This window comes from Helianthus annuus, chromosome 1 (genome assembly GCF_002127325.2).
Source record: "Helianthus annuus cultivar XRQ/B chromosome 1, HanXRQr2.0-SUNRISE, whole genome shotgun sequence".
Classification (NCBI taxonomy): Eukaryota; Viridiplantae; Streptophyta; class Magnoliopsida; order Asterales; family Asteraceae; genus Helianthus; species Helianthus annuus.
This window is the reverse complement of record NC_035433.2, coordinates 71,282,317-71,290,766: the sequence shown is the minus strand read 5'-3', so window position 1 is coordinate 71,290,766 and position 8,450 is coordinate 71,282,317.

Genomic DNA, 8,450 nt, shown 5'->3' with positions numbered 1-8,450 from the left:
AGCCAAGGCATGGGTTCCCAGGGTGGGAATGGGTTGGATGATTGTTTGTGCATGCTTAAATGATACTTGTCGAACTGCCTTCGCACACACCCTGGTTGGTAAAGACTATGGTCGCGAACGAACTACTCAACTGCCTTCGCACACACCCTGGTCGGTAAAGACTATGGTCGCGAACTGATCAATTGCCTTCGCACACACCCTGGTCGGTAAAGACTACGGTCGCGAACTAACGAACCTAATCTTCGCACACATGCCTGTGAGGCCGCGATGGAACTGATACGATATGAAACTTAATTGAACAAACGCACTATTACCCAAACTAAACTATTAACTGTGAACTCGCTCAACTAGTTTGTTGATTATCTGCTGCATGCCTTGCAGGACCTTAGGTACATATTGGAGCTTGCACAAGGAGGGAGCAGGTCGTTGTGGGAATTGGATCGCGAACGTTAATTGAACTCATAACTACATTTGAGAATTTTATTACTATGCTTCCGCTACTTAAACAATGTTTGGTTTTGAAACATCAGTCATATCTTTATGAATTGTATTAACTACTTTTGATTATTAAATACTATGTTTGATATGATTGATGGCTTGATCCTGGTCATGTCACGCCTCCAAGCGGTGGTACTCCGCGTGTGGGATTTTGGGGGTGTGACAGATTGGTATCAGAGCCATTGGTTATAGAGAACTTGGTTTTAATATGGAAAAACGTTTTTATTAAAACCAGACTATAACCAGAACAGTGCTCTCAACGATCCACAACGACGCTTTGCTCCACGTGCAAGACTCAACTTCCTAGGTAATAAGGTTTATGTGTATTGCCTACATGCTAGAATTTGCATAGAACTTTGCTCGTAGTATGCTTACATTACCTTGCTCACAACTTGTCATTGCATGAGAATACTTATGTGCTTACACTCTTCTGTCATCGCACTATTCGCGAACCTTTCTCACTTATGTTGCCTTTGATGTGAAGATCAATGGCCGCACGAATTACCATGACTCAAGCCCAGCTAGAGGCTCTCGTTGCTGCGGCAGTTGCAGCCGCCCAAGCAGGTCAACCGCTCAGCAACAACCTGGGTGCACCTTCAAGAATTTCATGGATTGTCGTCCTAGCTCGTTCAGTGGCACGGAGGGAGCAGTTGGACTCCTCCATTGGTTTGAAAAGCTCGAGTCGGTTTTCGAAATGTGTGAATGCCCTGAGGCTCGCAGGGTGAAGTTCGCCACTGGCACACTTGAAGGGATTGCGCTCACTTGGTGGAACGCACAAGTGCAGATCTTAGGGTTGGCAGCTGCTAACGCCACACCCTGGAATGATTTCAAAGAACTGATCAAGAGGGAATACTGCACTAGAGAAGACATTCACAAGTTGGAGGACGAGTTGTATAACTTGAAAATGGTTGGTTCGGAAATCGAAGCTTACACCAAGAGATCGAATGATTGGCTGTGTTATGTCCAACTATGGTGGACCCTCCATACAAGCGTATTGAGTTGTATCTCAAAGGTTTGGCGCCAGAAATACAGAGCCACGTTACCTCGGCTAACCTCAACAATATCCAGGAAATACAGCGTCTCGCTCATCGCATCACCGATCAGGCAGTGGATCAGAATAAACTGCCAAAGCGTGTCGGCGCTACTGCTACAGTCACTCCAGCTGCTACTTCTGCTACACCCAGCGACAACAAGAGAAAATGGGATGGGGATTCCAGCAGGGGATCGGTGTCTGTTCAGTCCCAAACTCAGCAACGTCGCACCAACGATTACCAGAGTCCGAGTCAGCAATCATCGGGAAGTCAGGGACAACGTGGTTATCAGGGAAATCATCCGTGGTGCAACAGGTGCAACAAACACCACAGTGGAAGTGTCGGAAAGATCGCTGTCAAAGATGCCACAAGATGGGCCATGAGGCCAAAGATTGTAGAAGTGCGCGACCAGTAAACCAGAACCAACAACTTCCACCGCCAGCTCCACAGAATCAGCAGCAGCAGCCACAGCGTGGAAATCGGGGATGTTTCCAGTGTGGGGCTGAAGGTCATTACAAACGCGATTGCCCTCAGTTGAACCAGAATGCAACAACAACAACAACAACCAGGGCAACGGAAATAACAACAATAACCAGAACAACGGGGGAAACAACAACAACAATGGCAACGAAGCTCGGGGTCGTGCTTTTGTGCTAGGTCGGGGTGACGCAGTGAATGATCCCAATGTGGTTATGGGTAAGTTTCTTCTCGACGATATTTATGTTACTGTCTTATTTGATTCGGGTGCTGATACAAGCTATATGTCATTGAAAATGAGTAAATTATTAAAACGTACACCAACACCCCTAAACACCAAACACGTCGTAGAACTAGCCAATGGTAAAAGTGTAGAAGCCACACAGGTAGTCAAGGGTTGTAGTATTGTTCTAGCGGGTCAGACTTTCTCGATTGATCTCATACCCATAGTTTTGGGTAGTTTCGACGTCGTCATCGGTATGGATTGGCTATCCCAACATCATGCGGAGATCTTATGCAAAGAAAAAGTTATTCGTATTCCTCGCTCCAGTCAAGAACCTCTCGAGGTACAAGGTGACAAGAGTGGTGCTGTGGTTGGCATCATCTCTTTCTTAAAGGCGCAGAAATGTTTACGAAAGGGACATACTGCCATTCTGGCACTTGTCACTGACGCATCAGCAAAGGAAAAGAAGCTGGAGGATATACCAGTTGTGCGTGATTTTCCTCAAGTGTTTCCTGAAGATTTACCTGGTTTACCTCCTCATCGTCAAGTCGAGTTTCAGATTGAATTAGCTCCTGGAGCAGCACCAATAGCCCGCGCACCGTATCGTTTAGCTCCAACCGAACTGGAAGAACTGTCGAAGCAGTTACAAGAGCTCTTGGAAAAGGGCTTTATTCGTCCAAGCTCTTCGCCTTGGGGAGCTCCAGTGTTATTTGTGAAAAAGAAGGATGGCACTTTCAGAATGTGCATCGATTATCGCGAGCTGAACAAGGTCACAGTGAAGAACCGTTATCCTCTTCCGCGCATAGATGACCTATTCGACCAGTTGCAAGGGTCGTGTTACTATTCCAAGATTGATTTAAGGTCAGGGTATCATCAGCTGAGAGTCCGGGATGAGGACGTCTCCAAAACCGCTTTCAGAACTCGCTACGGTCATTACGAGTTTCTTGTCATGCCATTCGGGCTTACGAACGCGCCTGCAGTCTTCATGGATCTTATGAACAGGGTGTGCAAACCTTATCTTGATAAGTTTGTTATTGTTTTCATCGACGACATTTTGATTTACTCCAAGAGTCAGGAGGAGCACGAGCAGCACTTACGTCTTATCTTGGAACTTCTTCGAAAAGAGCAACTGTACGCAAAGTTTTCAAAATGCGACTTCTGGCTTCGTGAAGTCCACTTCTTAGGCCATGTGGTGAACAAGGATGGGATTCATGTCGATCCATCCAAGGTTGATTCGATCAGAAACTGGCCAGCACCGCGTACACCGACAGAAATACGCCAATTCTTGGGTTTGGCGGGTTACTACAGGCGATTTATTAAAGACTTCTCAAGATCGCGCAACCACTTACTATGCTAACACAGAAAGGTGTCGTTTACAGATGGGGTAATACGCAAGAGACCGCTTTTCAGTACTTAAAGGATAGGCTTTGCAGCGCACCTATTCTCTCATTGCCAGAGGGCACGGATGACTTCGTGGTTATTGTGACGCATCATACAGGGCTTGGTTGTGTATTGATGCAACGGGATAAAGTGATGCCTACGCTTCTCGCAACTCAAGGTTCATGAACGAAACTACACGACGCACGATTTAGAGCTGGGAGCTGTTGTTTTCGCGCTTAAGATATGGCGACACTACCTGTACGGTACCAGGTGCACGATTTACACGATCACAGGAGTCTCGAGCATATTCTTAAGCAAAAGGATTTGAATATGCGTCAACGGAGATGGGTGAACTTCTAAACGACTATGAATGCGCCATCAAGTATCATCCAGGCAAGGCCAATGTTGTGGCTGATGCCCTCAGTCGGAAAGACACTCTACCTAAGCGCGTGCGAGCGCTACAGCTTACTATTCAGTCCAGTCTTCCTGCACAGATACGAGCTGCTCAGTTAGAAGCACTGAAACCCGAAAACGTCAAAGCTGAAGCCTTACGCGGCTCAAGGCAACGCATGGAACAAAGGAAGACGGCGCCTACTATGTAAGGGGCGTATTTGGGTCCCACTTTATGGCGGTTTACGCGAACTTGTAATGGATGAAGCTCACAAGTCTCGCTATTCGGTACATCCAGGTCGGATAAAATGTACCACGACATCAGTACTACTTATTGGTGGCCTAGTATGAAGGCTCACATCGCTACGTATGTTGGAAAATGCTTAACCTGTGCGAGAGTCAAGGTTGAATATCAGAAACCATCAGGCCTACTTCAGCAGCCTAAGATACCGCAATGGAAATGGGAAGAAATTTCCATGGATTTTGTTACAGGTCTACCTAGATCCCAGCGTGGGAATGACACTATTTGGGTGATCGTTGATCGACTCACAAAGTCTGCTCACTTCTTGGCTATCAAAGAAACGGATAAGTTTTCTACCCTAGCAGACATCTACTTGAAAGAAGTTGTTTCAAGGCACGGAGTGCCCACTTCTATTATTTCGGATCGCGATGCACGATTCACGTCAGAGCTTTGGCAAGCGATGCACAAATCCTTCGGCTCACGACTAGACATGAGCACAGCATATCATCCTCAGACGGATGGGCAGTCTGAGCGAACTATTCAAACTCTAGAAGACATGCTTCGAGCGTGTGTCATCGATTTCGGCAACGGCTGGGAAAACACCTCCCTTTAGTGGAGTTTTCATACAATAACAGCTATCATACCAGCATTCAAGCCGCTCCATTCGAGGCATTGTACGGACGTAAATGCCGGTCACCTCTCTGTTGGGCAGAGGTGGGGGATAGTCAAATTACGGGTCCAGAGATTGTAGTGGACGCCACAGAAAAGATTGCGCAGATACGACAACGCATGGCGGCAGCACGCGACCGTCAGAAAGCCTACGCGGACAAGCGTAGAAACCATTGGAATTTGAGGTCGGGGACCGGGTTTTATTGAAAGTTTCACCCTGGAAGGGTGTGGTTCGATTTGGTAAAAGAGGCAAACTGAATCCGCGGTACGTCGGACCATTCGAAATCTTAGAAAAGATTGGCAAAGTAGCCTACAGATTAAACCTACCAGCTGAACTCGGTGCAGTTCACAATGTATTTTCACGTGTCGAATCTGAAGAAATGCCTATCAGATGAGACCCTTATAGTTCCTTTTAAGGAACTCACTATCGACGAGCGGTTGCAGTTCGTCGAGGAACCAGTTGAAATCACGGACCGGGATGTTAAGGTCCTCAAACACAAGAGAATCCCTCTTGTTCGAGTTCGTTGGAACTCCCAGCGTGGCCCAGAGTATACCTGGGAACGCGAAGACCAGATGAAAGAAAAGTACCCCCAGTTATTCGAAACCAATGCATCCACTTCTGAGGCTGAAGCTACTACTACTGAATTTCGGGACGAAATTCCAAATCAACGGGGGGATGATGTGACACCCCAGGAAAACCAGTGAACAATGTAACTTACCTAGCTTCCTCAGTGAGTGCGTACCAAATTTCGGGACGAAATTTCTTTTAAGGGGATAATGTGACAACTCGAGTTTCTGACTTTCACTTTCGCATTAAATGCGCGTTGACTTTGACTGTTTAGTTGTTTGGATTGTGGACTTGAAATTGTACGCGTTGTGTTTTAATGAAACGTATTGTCGTTTTGCCTACATGTGATTACTTGCTGTGGTGGAAAATAATATTAGAATTATTATTATTAAAACACTTAGTCTAGATCACGAAACATGACATACAGTTCGAAGGATCTCGAAACATATCCTTCGATTCGAAGGATCAACTTTCGGTTCGAAGGATCTCGAAACATATCCTTCGACCAAGGACTCTATCCTTCGACATCTTTCGGCCCAGTCTTTCTAATGGGCTTGGCCCATTCCTGTGATACGTTTATATACGTGATGCATGTAAACCGGCTGTTAGTTTCAAAAACCCTAATACCCTTCTCTCTCTCTCTCGAAGTCTTGTAGTCGGCTGAAAGTTCTTGTGCACCCGAAACCCCACTAGTTTCAATCCCCTAATCCGGTTAGTGTTTGATTGTGTTTTAGTGATTGAATGATGTTATTATTATTACATGCTTTGATTAGAACGATTAGAATTGATTGTATGTTGAATGATATGAATCGTATAAAGATGATCTTGTAGTTGTATTGCATGATAATAAGTTTAAATCGATTCAATGATGCTTGTTATGTTACTGTGACGATGTATGCTCCGGATTGATAACTTGTTGATATATTAGTGAAATCGGGTTATTATGAAATCAGTTTACATGAGGTTGTTATGTCTTAATAGTAATCCGAATGAATATGGTTATTGTTCATGATTTTCGGTTAGGGTTCCTGAGATTGAATATATGAAATATGCTTGTTTGATCGGCTGTATGTTAATCGAGAAATTGGAAACCTGTTGATTGATAATTGTTATGTTTGGAAACAATGTAACAAATTCAGTAAATTTAGGAAACACGTAACTGATATTTATCGAAAGATGGTAGTTATTCGAAACATAGTTGTTGTGACCGAAAGATACTTGTCCTTCGAACCATAGTAGTGTTGACCGAAGGATAGCTTTGACCGAACCATAGTAGTGTGACCGAAGGATAGCTTTGACCGAACCATAGTAGTGTGACCGAAGATAGCTTGACCGAACCATAGTAGTGTTGACCGAAGGATAGCATTGACCGAAAGATGACACTGGTTCGAAACATAACATTTGGTCCGAAAGATAACTATGATAACTGTTTGTCGAAAGATCACTAATGTGTCGAAAGATAAGAGTGGATCGAAAGATATATGGTTATGAACATACTTTGAATGATTGAATGTATGCTTGATTTATTTGGCATGCCATGCTTGGTGATGAATGTTAACATTAGTATTCGTGTACACTAGCTGATGATTTGATGTGAAACAATACGTGTTGTGCCGATATGCAAACTGACTGTTATGTGAACATTAAATTGCATGCGTATCATTGCGAACATGAACTGATTCGTTATACGTGCATACAATAGGACGTGATTAATTACTTGTGAGTGCATAACCTAGCATACCGAGCAAACCAAGGTGAGTTCACACAGCCAAGGCATGGGTTCCCAGGGTGGGAATGGGTTGGATGATTGTTTGTGCATGCTTAAATGATACTTGTCGAACTGCCTTCGCACACACCCTGGTTGGTAAAGACTATGGTCGCGAACGAACTACTCAACTGCCTTCGCACACACCCTGGTCGGTAAAGACTATGGTCGCGAACTGATCAATTGCCTTCGCACACACCCTGGTCGGTAAAGACTACGGTCGCGAACTAACGAACCTAATCTTCGCACACATGCCTGTGAGGCCGCGATGGAACTGATACGATATGAAACTTAATTGAACAAACGCACTATTACCCAAACTAAACTATTAACTGTGAACTCGCTCAACTAGTTTGTTGATTATCTGCTGCATGCCTTGCAGGACCTTAGGTACATATTGGAGCTTGCACAAGGAGGGAGCAGGTCGTTGTGGGAATTGGATCGCGAACGTTAATTGAACTCATAACTACATTGAGAATTTTATTACTATGCTTCCGCTACTTAAACAATGTTTGGTTTTGAAACATCAGTCATATCTTTATGAATTGTATTAACTACTTTGATTATTAAATACTATGTTTGATATGATTGATGGCTTGATCCTGGTCATGTCACGCCTCCAAGCGGTGGTACTCCGCGTGTGGGATTTTGGGCAGTGAACAATGTAACTTACCTAGCTTCCTCAGTGAGTGCGTACCAAATTTCGGGACGAAATTTCTTTTAAGTTGGGGATAATGTGACAACTCGAGTTTCTGACTTTCACTTTCGCATTAAATGCGCGTTGACTTTGACTGTTTAGTTGTTTGGATTGTGGACTTGAAATTGTACGCGTTGTGTTTTAATGAAACGTATTGTCGTTTTGCCTACATGTGATTACTTGCTGTGGTGGAAAAAATATTAGAATTATTATTATTAAAACACTTAGTCTAGATCACGAAACATGACATACAGTTCGAAGGATCTCGAAACATATCCTTCGATTCGAAGGATCAACTTTCGGTTCGAAGGATCTCGAAACATATCCTTCGACCAAGGACTCTATCCTTCGACATCTTTCGGCCCAGTCTTTCTAATGGGCTTGGCCCATTCCTGTGATACGTTTATATACGTGATGCATGTAAACCGGCTGTTAGTTTCAAAAACCCTAATACCCTCTCTCTCTCTCTCGAAGTCTTGTAGTCGGCTGAAAGTTCTTGTGCACCCGAAAC